Source organism: Anser cygnoides, chromosome 1, assembly GCF_040182565.1.
Source record: "Anser cygnoides isolate HZ-2024a breed goose chromosome 1, Taihu_goose_T2T_genome, whole genome shotgun sequence".
Classification (NCBI taxonomy): domain Eukaryota; kingdom Metazoa; phylum Chordata; class Aves; order Anseriformes; family Anatidae; genus Anser; species Anser cygnoides.
In genome coordinates, this window is record NC_089873.1 from 176,022,803 (window position 1) to 176,036,520 (window position 13,718).

Here is a 13,718-nt window from a genome sequence, read left to right on the forward strand (position 1 = left end):
GCTCTGCTTTCCTCAGGGGTATTGACAGCTGGCAGCAATCAAAACCATCTAACTGCCAGTATCTCATTTAAAGAGAATGACATTCAGCTACAAAACTCCAAAATGCCTTTAACTCACTGTACTGTACTATGCATCTCAATGAAAAATATGTTCTCACTTAGAAAAGAGACATTTAGACTTTCATTTCCTGGGAAGGTTTTTGTTCGTTAGCCAGTACTTCAGAGGTACACAGCCCATGACATCGTTCACTTTTGACCAGACAATGTTCTAATTTCAGCCACAAGGTAGACTTGTATGTCATAATCCATTCTGAGTATGTCATCTTTGAGTTAAATAATATGAATCTGGCTTCTTTAGAAATAGTGTAATTGGTTTATCTGTGACCTTTCAAATAGAACAAGCATATCTCAAGAAACCACACTTTAAAATCAAATCACTCTACTTATCTAGCTTTTCAGTCTGCACGTGGCAAGTTAAAAGTAAGTTATCCCATAATGTGCTGCAATAGAGATTCCCATGTAATTTTGCTTTTTTTTTTTTTTTTCTCTAGGACTCTCAAAAAAGAAAAGTAAAACCGACCAAAACCTTTTTTAAAGTCACAAATAGAACAAAAAATATCTTTTTTTTTTTTCTCTGAAAATTGCTCTGTAATCATATTGTAATCATATTGTAATCATATCCAAGAAACATTGGAAATATCTTGTCCATTTGCAAAATGTTGGGAATTTAGTCTTCTAACCTGGAGTATACTAAGTAGTTTGAAACTACACACTGTCTGCCCAAGAAACTGCAGTTCCCAGCCTGCTCCTGTATCAGATTTTGATATAGTACAAATCTCTGAAAAAGCCAAAAGGCCAACTTGAATGCCCCTTTACTCTAGAGAATTCTATATACTGCTGTACGGCAGGACTAACCAGGAGTGGTGATAGCAATGGTAACATCTTTTTCTGTGCTGTATGCACATTGTCAACACTTGCAATTCCTGCAGAGTAGTGAAGTCAATTTTCTGTTATTATTATTAATTATTATTATTATTATTATTAAACTTCATATGCCGGTAATGGATCTAGTTATCATATCATGAAGAGATCTGTATCTGAATTTGAACTCGTGTATCTTTCTGTCATAGGCCCATGTTCTTTTTTATCCTTAAAGTCTGTAATGTCAGAGCACTGTTGACTCTACTTAAGCACATTTTGGCACTCCTGAATTCAGTTTCCAGGCAAATGCTAGCTAAGTTATGCTTTTACATGTTAATTTTGTCTCTTCCGGTAAACTCGGTTGTGTATTCCATTTTCAATTTTGACTTCTATCAGATTTTTTTTGTACCTTTTTTTACCTTTCTTTCCTGGCATTACACATCTGGCTCCTCTATCTCTCACATACTCATCTATTTTTAGATTTTTTAAATGTATCTTTCAGGCATTTCACATTTGTCTGTAGTGCCCCATTCTCAGTCTGTCTTCATAGTGTATTATCATGACAAGGTTACTTAATTAAAAGCTATGAAACATAACAAGTGACACAGAACCAGCTGCAGTTAGAAATAAGGGACCTTTTGATTATCTTCTTCCCCATTCTGTGTTTACATGGCAAATATAAGTGTTCCTTAAATGTTTTTGTTTTCTTTTCATATTCCAGGTAGAAGTTCTAGTGATCTTTTAGCTGTCTTATTTTGCCACTCAGATTTTTTCCTCCACCATTTACTCATTGTGCTTGTGTTCAGCAACCCCAGCAGGCCAAAGCACATAGAAGAGATCTTTATTCAGAAACCCATGCTTCTGCGTAATAGAATATGAGTTTTTGTAGTTCCTTTTTTTGGCTTCCTAATTTAAAACCAGTCATTTATAATGATAGTACCTAATTCCTCACTTTTTTATTTGCTTTTAACATGACATATTTGCTACAGTTTGCAGCTATTAAGTTTTTTGAAGCAAGCAAACAAACCCCCTGAATTTACAGGTCAGTTAAAAAAGCTGAATACATTCTCTATTCCATATTCAGCGTATAACCTGCTGGTCAGACTCACCCAACTGATGAAGTGTAAACTACATGTCTTTTTTTTTTTTTTTCTATGTTAATGTATACTGAAAGAGATACACAACAGCATAAAATACCTGAAGCTAGGAGTTGTCTGCTATCAAAACGCACAAAAGACCAATTCTGGGGGCTGTAATCAAGGGCTACAAAAGTCATATTGACTCAGGTTGTTTCCATGGAATATTCTATGAAAGAATTTATCCAGCAAAACCTTGGAGTAGGGGAGGGCTGGTGCTGCTATCTACTCATTCCCAGAATAAATAACTCCATTGATTCAGAAAACCAACTACATTTCTCGCAGCTATAAAAATTAATCAAAATCTTATCTGTAAGTTTTTACAATACTCATTTTAAAATTGTCATTCCTCTGCCATTTTTCCTGTATCTGTATGGTCTTCCAAAACTATTTTGCAACAAGAAGGTTTTTTTTTTTTTTTTTTTTTCCATATAGGATTAGAAGCCATGCATAGAGCAGTTAAATAATAGTTACTGATTTTTTTCCAGTTCCATTTCTGATCTCTGTGTGCATTTTTACACCTTAGTATTGTAGAGGGTCTGTACCTTACTACTGTTATCCTAAGCTGACTATTGCATCAGGTAAATCAAGAGTAGAGAGATTAAAAAATGTCATTAGCGCAGCTGTTTATTGTTTTTCCCTTGAGGTGACATCAGACATAAAACCCTTGCAGGTTAAAGCTGAGCCAAGGTATACTGCAGCAGATTGCCCATCTGGTGTGACTTCAGAATATTAAAATCTCCTGCAGGCTATCAGCACAAGGACCAGTCAAATTCTTTGTAGTCATCCAGACATCTTATTTCATACTGCACAGAGTGGTGTGATCTCCAATTAAGATGTTCAAAATCATCGTTATTAGCTTGTGATGAATGCTGATCGTATCATCCAAGCACAACAACAATTCTGCATTTCATCTGTAACTGTCCAGCTAATATGTACTGAGTGAAACAAGGTTTTGCCCCAGAACAAAAATATTACAAGAAATCAGGGGCTGTCATTTACAAAGGGTAAAATCAAACAACTTTCTAGACTCTGTTGAACACTGTCACCGTAGATTAATGTGATACAATTCCTAAGTGCATGCAAAATTGTGATTTACATAACTAAGACTGATCTGAATGAATATACTTTGTATAACCTCCCAGTGTAAAAGAAACAGTTGTACAAAGACAGATTTCAGTTCCAGATACGCAGGCCAAGTTTTCCTGTTTCCAGCTAAAACATAAATGGATAATTATACCGTTCCCCAACTCCTCTCACAAGCCAGGCACATGTATAGTTTGAAGTTAAAAATAACAGAGAAGTCTGAAAGCTTTATTGAACAATGTCAACTATAAAATATGGATTATTTAGTACATATGGTGAACACTGGCAAATTACAACATGTACTTAGTGACTGGAACATTAAGTTTGGAAAGCAAGTATGTTTTATTCTGATGTATCTGTTCTGGTGAATTTTTCCAAGTAAATGCAGCAGAAACTCAAAGGGAAAATCTAGAAATCAAATAGAGTTTAGGTTTTCTAGTTTTTGCATATAATGCAAATATCAATCTTTGCATTAATCATGGTGTTTATTATTGTTAAATGCCAGGGTCCTTGAGCTGAAAGCATTTTGAACAAAAACAAGGTAAGTCCCCTTGAAACCTTGATGTCTCTTTGTAGAAGGAGATAGTGATCAGATCAGAAGCAAGACCTATCAGTGAGAGAGGCTTGCAATTAAAATCTAAATTTTTGTGGGCATACTGGCAATGAAAAATTTTAAAGAAAGACTTTAAAAGGAATAATGTAATTTCTTGTTGGTGCCTACAGCTGACTTCCTCATATAGTTAACAGTATCTGGAGAGAATGCACAAAGGTACGTATTTAGAAACCTAACAAATCGATGATGGGAGTGATGTCATGCACTGAATAGAGAGAGAGTTAATTTTTTCATATTCCAAAAGGACCCAGGGGTTGAGATGAAGTTTTGAAAGTGATTAAATCAGTATATTTTAACAGAAAGAAGGGGGTGGTGGGAGAAAGATGAAACAGAAAGATGGAATACATTTTGTCAAGAAAATGTTCTAGAAAACTTGGGTTAGTAGCAGTATTCATCCTTAATCACCATGCAAGTTAAGTCCATCCAACGGGACAGTATATTTCTAACTTATCACTTCCTGCAGTTTTTAAAGCAGCTTTATGCCCATAATGATGACAGACTTCAGCAAAAGAAGTAAGGGGAACATTAATTACCTTCTGGGAAAAAAAAAGAAAAGTGTCTTCAATTTTCAGACTATCAAAAACTATTGTCAAAGATGTGCAGATTATCTTAACAGTATGATTATTCAAAATTTTATTCTCTGAGGATCACAAGAGAATTTTCTTGTTAATTCCAATGAGTTATTAATATTGCTAGTTAAGTATTTCTACCTTTCCTGAACTAATATGAATAGGCTTAATAAAATCTAGTGAAAGGGAGTGAATTTATTGACTGTAAATTGCTTATGTCCTCAGAATAGTTTAAGAAAATGAGATTTATCTAATTTATTTTCAGCATATAAAAGTTAGTCACCTAGTCTAAGCCAGTTATGGAAGCATCTTCTATTGTCAGTGAAGACAGAGACAGAGAAGGATCTCCAGAGGTTTTTCTTTTCCTTTATTTCAAATATGTATTTTAGGACTGGATGAGCTGCTGGGAGGCAGCTACAGGTGCTAGATTATCTTCACTAGCTAGAAAGCTTCAGTTAAGTGTAACTTCATGAACCGTAGGAAGAGCTTAGCTTAGTTCTGTATCTTTCAGATTGCCTTAAGCTGGAGAATATGAATCTCCCCTATGTATAAATGTATAATAGCCCCCATGTATTTGTGTTTTGAGAAACGGTAGTACTTGGAAATATTTTCTCATTTTAGCTATACTGACACTCATTCCCAATACCATGACTGATTTGTGGCATGCAGGGCCATAGGTAAATCACACAATGTGAGTACAGTTAAGCATAATCACCACAGGAACAAGAGTTTTATAGTGGGTGACATTGCTGTTGGGGAGGGTAGGTGCGTCAAGCTCACCACACACATAAACAGTGCAATTTTATTTGGGACGAGCACCTTTCATTGGTCATTTCTCAGCACCACCCGGTACACTAACCTGCCTGCTGCTCTTGATGCTGAGCTGCATGCTGCTCTTGCTTCAGTGCATGCTGTTCTTCCTCAGAGAATCCTGTATCTTGGTGCTCTATTCCTATTTCCAGGGAAGATGGCGAAAGAGTGGATCCGTGTACTGCTCTTAATTGTGCATGCTTTGAATCACTTTTAGGATAACACTGTTCTTTTTTCCATCTTGTAGTTCACACAAAGAAAGCTGTTTTGAACGTACGTATCATCCACCCAAATCACGTATTTGAACAATCACAGCTTGGCCATCTTTATTAATATCTCAGTACAGTCAGCATCTGCAAGCCTGTATCACTTTGCAGCTCATAATATTCACTCTCTTTTAATAGGACTGAAAAAAGGTCTTTGTTGACACTTTTCTAGCTGGCAAACATGCACCTATCTGATGTCCAAATTTGCAACTCACACAACATAAGGGTAAATAACAGCTTTATGAGCACTTATTAGGGCATAGTGATCGATTCCTCGGTGTCTCCCCACTTGATTTTTAATCTTGGCACAGGTTATTCTAACTTCATTGAGAACATTTCCTTTTCATTGGTACCAGCATGATTGTTCAAAACAAGGCGGAAATGAGCTCGTGAATAAAAAGGAACGCAGCTTCATAGACAGATAGGGAAAAGGAATTACATTATTTTCCAGGGACTGATGGACACATAATCATGGATTTATTTATTTATTTATTTATTTCAGATTAATGCTGGCTATAGAAGTAACAAACAAAAGGGTTGAGCCTAATGAGACCACTCAAGGGATTCAGAAACAGGGTAGATCCTAGCATATCTCATACCACATCACAGGAGAGAGGAGAGACCTTCACTTTGCCAGACAAACTATTGCAGACAAGTGTAAAAGCCAATGAGACCTTAATTGGGCAACCTATCTTCCCCTGTGCTGTATAGCCCAGATTCTTCATGCCAAGACTTTTTCCAGATCAATGAATCTTACTGTCATAGCTCTGAGCACACAAACAGGCCTTAATTATCCTGAGCAGCTTCACCTGAGGCCTGCATTCACACCATCCACTCCTGGGCTCCATTTAGTTCCATGTCAGGGCTTTCTGTCCCTGTTTTGGCTCTACTGTAGGAGTGCTGGTCTCTGGCCACAGCCAGGAACCCTGTTGATCCTGAGCTGTGGAGTGACTTCCACACTCGACCTGTTTCATCACTGTAGACATGCCCACACATGAGCAGACTGTGTCCGACCCTTGTTACCTTCACAGGACCTGACAATGACCTTTGGAGTGACTTCCTGGCTTGACCTCACACCTGCCTCATCATCTTAGGCAGGTTCATCTTTCTGGACTCGTGGAAGAACCTGGCTCCCATCCCCGGGCTTGCCTTGCTTCGGGGTGGTGAGATGGGCCCTGGCTAGCAAAGTCCCTGGCCCTGCTGGCTGTGGTGTACCCCTCAGCTCCACATCCCTTAGGGAGAGCTGGCTCTCACCATGCCCTGACGCTTACACAGAGGTTGAGATTTTGCTCTCTGAACTTTCTGCTTATGGAGGAGTAATGGAAACCACATCGACTATCCTGCAGTTGTCTCGACAAGTACATTTTGGTTTTTCCTTCTGCGAGGTTGTGCCACAATAAACTGAAAACATTGTGAGAGGATATTGTCGACTACTGCCAGCCGAAAGGCACTCCTGTAACAATTACAATAATTTTTCTCCTTTTTGCCACCCCTGCCCCTTCAGACAAACACTTGACATTTAGTTACTTTTCCAAGTCCTGGAGGATGACCTCTGTATTGCAATTCAACATAATCTCCCTCATATCTGTAGGAATATTTTGTAAAAATAAGTGAGAGCATTCATTTTTTCTTAACCACCCGCTTTAACTTATTATAGCGGAGGTGAAGGAAAAAGGAAACTTATGAAGTTTATTCTGATTCATACTTGTCAGAAAACTGTCACTTAAGAAACTAGCTTAGTAGTTCTTGTGATACAAAGCACACCTTCCAGATGCATTCTTCATCTTCCTACGACAAGAGATGACACTTCTGTACAACATAAGAATAGCAACACATTGTACTCAGTTTGTAGAAGTGTAAAGTTATGTGCCCTACAGAGCCATTAAAAATCAGGCAAGGTCACTGAAACATGCCAGGGAACAGAGGATCAAAAAGTAATACGCAGATTGGAAAGCAACAGGGTGAATTCAGTTACCCACAAAATCTCTGGTTTCATATAGAATATATTTCAGGAATTCTCCCAAATGAGATTTTTTCTTTTACAATGAGAGGAAGGATTTTTCTTAATGTACGCATACGGTGCTAACTGTAGCTGAACATTAAGTTGCAATAACTGTGATGTGATTATATCCATTATTCCTGTGAGAGGAAAAAACTGGAATGAGAAACTTAAAAAGATGGATTAGAGTAAGAAAATTGGTCAAAGAGAAATAACAGCTCTATAAACAAATTACAGTCAATTTTGAGACTTCCACAGTACATAACTAACTCACCAAAAGCATTATATATGCACATACATGTATATGTTTATACATATATATCTCAAAATGATTTATCTGTCAAAAGATAATCAGGGTTTTTTGAAAGCAGAGAGTATCATGTCCTAATAGAAAGTAATATAAATTCTTGTGCATAAAAATAGAAGACAGAATCTTAGAAGGAAATTTGAAAAGTGAAGCGTAAAAAGTGATGGAAGTATATTAAAAAGGAAAGCTACGAGGAATTCAGTGAGTTATCAAGAAGTAATGGAAGATAATTATGTCCCAGCATTCCGACATAAGCATCGAAAACTTTATGGTAAATGCCCTGAAAAATTTCTGTGCTTGATCACACTGCTATGGACACTTATATCCAAAAAGAATGTCATCAGAGTTTTCTCCCTTGGAAATGTATTTTCTTCTTTTGGGAAAAACAAAACAAAACAAGCAGACAAAAAACACGCAACAAAAACACTTTGTATTAATTTTGCTAGGGACATTTAATAGTATAATGGTAGAATAGACAAGGTCTGAGCAACTCATTTAATTCTGTAGGTGGCTCTGAAAATCCCACACTTGGTATAAAATGATGTAACATAGCCTTTACTGCAGCCCATGATACTCAGGCCACTTACAATTTTTAATTTATATTAGCTGTCAGGCTTGGCCTAGTCACTTCTACTGGAGTTAGAACTGAAGATAATTTGGCCCATAATTAAATTACAAACCTGAACTTTATAATAATGTAGTATGCAAAGTATCCTAAATAGTACCACAAATCACATCTCCAATATCCTCATAAAGATCCATTTGATGAACTGTATAATGGACTTTCTTCACTGATTTTTTTCCTATCTAGGCAGTATCTTGGAGGAGGTATATTAAATTTCCTCAACTGACTGAGAGGATAGCCTAAAATATTTTGTGAGAAATTATTAGTAACATGTAATCTACAATAAATTAATGGAGCAAACTACTTTCCTACTTCTTATATCCTCATCTTTAACAGGGTGACTTTGAAAGCTTCAAAAAGGAGAACGGTGACATTCAGACTACAACTACTTCTGAAAGTCCTTAATTTAAATTCTAGCTAGAAAAAAAGTGTGAATAAATACATTGGATGTAAAATTTTGTTTGACATTTCAAAAAGTTATGACTGATATAAAATCAATAACAGGACTGTGACATATGCTGTCTTCAGAGATACCTTTCTCATCTTTACATTCTGCTACACAGCTACACGGACATGAGGAAACAGCCTCAGGTTGGACCAAGGGAGGTTTAGATTAGATGTCAGGAATAATTTCTTGATGGAGAGGGTGGTTAGGCATTGGAACAGGCTGCCCAGGAAGGTGGTGGAGTCACCATCCCTGGAAGTATATAAGAGACGTGGCACTTAGGGACATGGTGGACATGGTGTTAGGTGATGGCTGGACTTGATGACCTTAAAGGTCTTTTACAACCTGAATGATTCTGTGATTCAGTACCAGCAGAGTCTGCTGAAACCATTTGTTTTGTTGCTTTCTTCACTAACAACTCCCATGTAATAATTAAAATTGTATAAAAGTATTTTAAAGACAAATCTCAGTGGAAATTTCATTTCAGACTGAGGCTTCTAATTACATCTTTGTTAAATGACTGGAATTCAGTGCTGCACATAACAGAAAAGGAGCCCTCCTTTTATAGTATCTCTCCACAACCTGAGTATTTTCTATAACTGTTACAAGATACATATTGCACTGATACTTAAGACTGGTACTTACCATTGTACAGGTGTGACTGCCCAAAAGAAGCAATAAAGAATCAGAATCAAAGTCAACAAGTTTCAGGTTTCCAAAAGTATTTTTGTTGGTAGCAGAAATGAGTTGCAATAAATATGACAATCATCATATCTTTTTTTTTTTTTTTTTTAAGGGATAAGGAACAAAACAACAGTTTTCAGAAGAAGCTATTTCAGAGATTTTTAAGAAACTAGAAATATATGTGCCAAGAGGCTTGTTGAGTTCAACTTTACCAAATCTATGATCCAAATGGTTCAGAGCTGCTTATCTCTACAAATAATTCATCTTCCTGGATAAGATACCATTTTCTTTAATTACATGTCCTGTCAGAAGGCCCTAGTACAATCTAAAATATACCAAATAATTTAATGCTTTTAATAAAGCATTTTCATAAGACAAATAGCATCACTCATTCTTAAACCACCGCATGAGTAAAATGATCTTGTTACCAAAAAAGAAACCAAGGAATCTCAAGAAAAATTATTATTTTTTTAATAGTTTAGCTGAAATTCAGATTTCTGATTCCCTTTAAGTATATTCATAGCAAATGGAAGTTTTCTCGCTGAAGAGCTTAAGCAAAAGAAAAATTCAGTCCTGTATGGAAAGACTATTAAAACCCAAACTCCTTTTCTTCCCATTTCAGTAGACTCATAACTCTGCAACTAGTCATAACTATGTAACTGTGTATCAGAAGATTTCTAATAGCTTTTTCACTTGTAAGGACGTCAGGTGAGTGTTTTGTTAGGCTGAAAAATTCTAGTCGATTTCTTCTTCTGATTGTTAATCGTGATCTTACAACATAGAGTTCTAGCCACAAATTTTCATTTTCCCAAATAAATACACACTATATATATATGTATATGTTGTATTATAACATAACATAATATAACATATGACTAAATGACAATCAAATTATTTCCAAGAAAGCACAAGAATTCCAGCTCTTTCTTTTATAGGAAAAAGCATAGTAAATTTTCTTCAACAAGACCTTATTAAATTAATTTAAATTTCATTTAATTCTATTTAATACATGCACAACATACATTTTCTCATAAATTTAACATAAATTTTTTTACTTATTAGTATGACAAGCCAGGTTCTTTAGTAAATTTAATATACGAACAATTTGAGTTTTTATCTCCATTTATCTTAATAATGGAATAATAGGCTTCTCAAAATACCCATGCTGTGAAAATTAAGTAACACCTAACCCATTGGTTGCATGTAAGGATATCACATTGTAGTACATTTAAATTATTAGTGACTGCTATTAAAACAGGAAAATGCAACTGTCAAAGAGTTCCTTAGAAAACAAACAGCATCAATGGGCTCTAAGAAACAGCATCAATATGTTAACATGAAGACAGGCTGTGTTTTCCAACTTAATTTCTATGAGCATTAATTTGGCAATCCTATAACTTAATATCGGTGTAAGTCCTTTATTAACTGCTAAAGAAGGTCTAAGATACATAGTCAATTGATATGATTTACAATAGCTGTGCAAGTTTGAGGGATTTGGAACAGAAGAGCCCGTTTGGTGCTTTTCATGAGAGAAAGAAGAAATGATTTTCCTGGAAGGTCACTTCCAACAGTCATTTGTTTTGCTCCTGCCAAGCCACGGGAACTGGGGCTCTGGAAGGTTTTGCTTGCTGGAGTACTTACATAGCGTTAGCAATAAAGACTGTTAAAATTGTATGATTGCTGTATAAAAACAACAACATTGCTCACAAAATCCTTTGTAACTTTTATGTGACAGTTTCAGAGGATGTATGTAAGTAAAGAACAGTTAATTAACTGTTTTATATTCTTCATATAGGCAAGAACTAGGCATCTCTAAATGAAATATGGAGAACTGCCTAAACTCGGTCAAAAGCCAGCTTACAAATGCAGTACACAGGGATTTATTTGAAAAACTGCCTCCCTGGAACAATGAGTATCAAGAAAGTATTCATTTTTGTAGGTTTAAGACTCGAGTCACAGTATAAAAAAAGAGATGGAACAGAATTGGGAGAGTCTAGTTAAATCACCAATTCAAAGGACAGATTTTGGAAATACCCCTATGTTTAACTTTATGCACTTGTTTCGTCTCACACGTTTTTATAACTGAAAAACTCTCATTCCAGAACAAAGATAATGCAAAATTACCAAGCTATATGCGTGTTCCAGACAGTATGCATGCTCCAAGTATAATCTCTGCACAGTTACGGTATTACTGGTTCATTCTCACATGTTCTCCTCAGTTATGATTAATCTTGACCAACAAAGCAATTGGAAGAGTGTATTTGTTCTGTCAAGCACCTAAGAAGCACAAGAGGGGCAGTGTGAAAGATAATAATAATTGATCAAAAGTACTAACGTTTATTTTTGGCTTAGTAAAATTGTCTAATAAATTATTCTCTGTAGTGTTTCTCTATTATTGCAATACAGTACTTTGAAAGTGATATATTGGCACAAGCCATTGTGTTCTACCACAGCGCAATTAGGAGGTCCATTTAAACAGCTTTATCATACACATACATAGGCTGATTAATTTTCTAATCAAATGTTCCAGGAAATCATTAACCATGACATTAAACAGTGTCGTGCTAATTATACTCTCCACAAAGAATTCCAATATAAATTTACAAAAGATCTACAGAAATGTGCCAAAGAACAAACAGTTTAATGTATTCAAATAATTCCAGCATCTACTCTAAGTAGCCCCACAGCTCCCAGCCTTGGATCCCAGTCCTGCAAAGGTCTAGTTTGGGGCTGAATGCTGCTCACTGCATTTTATCGGAGTTCCACACAATTGCAGGCATTACATTTTGTAGGTCACTACTTGTGTGAGTCATGCTAAGAAACGGAGATCTTTAATTCTATGTCATTGCATTGGAAGGCATTCAAATTATTTGGAAGCTGTGTGTAATGCAATTTTTTGGGGTGGTGGTGGGACATTTTATTTTTCACTGCACTCAACACAATGCTAAATGATAAAAACAATACGGGAACCTGAGCATCGTTCTTACTGAACGACAGAAGAAAAAGGAAACTCGTGCTGCTTCAGAAAATAGTCTAGGTACAAATGAGAAATGTTATCTTTTTTCTTAATGATGCCTAACTTTGAGATTTAGAAACACATTTTCCTCTATATACGCCCCCAGTTTTCATTATTATTCCAGCTACTGTTAATTTAAGATAAATGCAAGGTATCGAGCGCATTAACAACAATTCAGTTCCTTTCTCAAGCATATAAAATTCAGTAATCTATGGGGCAATGAGATCTCTATTTACTTGTGTTTTTCCCCATAAAATGCAGAATCTTGGAGGTCCATCTGTTACAAAAACAAACAAACAAACAACAACAACAAAAAAAACTTCAATAAACAAAGAATGCAGGCACAGCTCCCTCTGTACTTTGTGTTGGCCTTGCCGGCAGTTTACAGCTCCTGGGCCCATCGTGAACCCCAAATCCCGTCCTGAAGCAGTCAGGGGAACCCCAAATCCCGTCCTGAAGCAGTCAGGGGAACCCCAAATCCTGTCCTGAAGCAGTCAGGGGAACCCCAAATCCTGTCCTGAAGCAGTCAGGGGAACCCCAAATCCTGGTCAGTGCAAATACTGCTGCTGTTTTCTGTAGGGCCAATCTCTCCCTTGCGTTACTCGGCTTTTGAAGAGCCCGTACCAACAAACGTGTCAGACAAACATACACCATTCTGTACGTGCACAAATATATCGTTTATTCGCATTTATCTCTCCACGCACACACCCTTCACCCGCTGAGGGAACCACCCTGTCTGGGCCAAGCGCCACAAACCACTGCTTCCCTCGCTTTACGTAGCGGGATAAAACTTATTAGGGCCAAAATTAAACCACACCAAAATAATACAAAAAGTACTTCGACACCCCACTGGCCCGGGCCCTCCCCGCCGCCCCCAACCCCGCGCCATGTCCCCCTCAGGCTCCTCGGGACTACAGCTCCCGTCATGCATTTCGCCGCGCGGCCACCGCTTCCCTGCGCGGGAACGTGCCGCAGTGCTCCCTGGGACACGTAGTCCGGCTGGGGGTGGGTGCGTGGGGGTGGGCGTTACCAGGTGCGGCCACTACCACCCCGCGCCAGCCCGTTCACAGGCGATTGGCAGGAGGCCACCCAACCGCGAAGAGGCGCCGCCGCTCCGCCGCCGCCGATTGGCTGGGGTGGGGGGGCCGGGGGGCGGGGCCGAGGCAGTGGCGGGGCGATTCGGACGGCGGCGGTGGCGGCCGCACGTTCTCGGGCGCTGACAGCCGTTGGCGGCCGTTAGGG

The 13,718-nt window shown here is 37.7% G+C and overlaps 1 long non-coding RNA gene across 1 annotated transcript; it reads right to left on the reverse strand.

Annotated features, from left to right (window-relative positions):
• Positions 1-10,440: 10,440 nt before the first annotated feature.
• LOC136788937 (uncharacterized) lies at positions 10,441-13,680 on the reverse strand. Its single transcript, XR_010827566.1, has 3 exons — positions 12,713-13,680; positions 11,585-11,737; positions 10,441-11,096 (listed from the first exon to the last, which is right to left on the reverse strand). It is a non-coding gene; the product is annotated as an uncharacterized lncRNA (long non-coding RNA).
• Between the last annotated feature and the right edge of the window lie 38 nt (positions 13,681-13,718).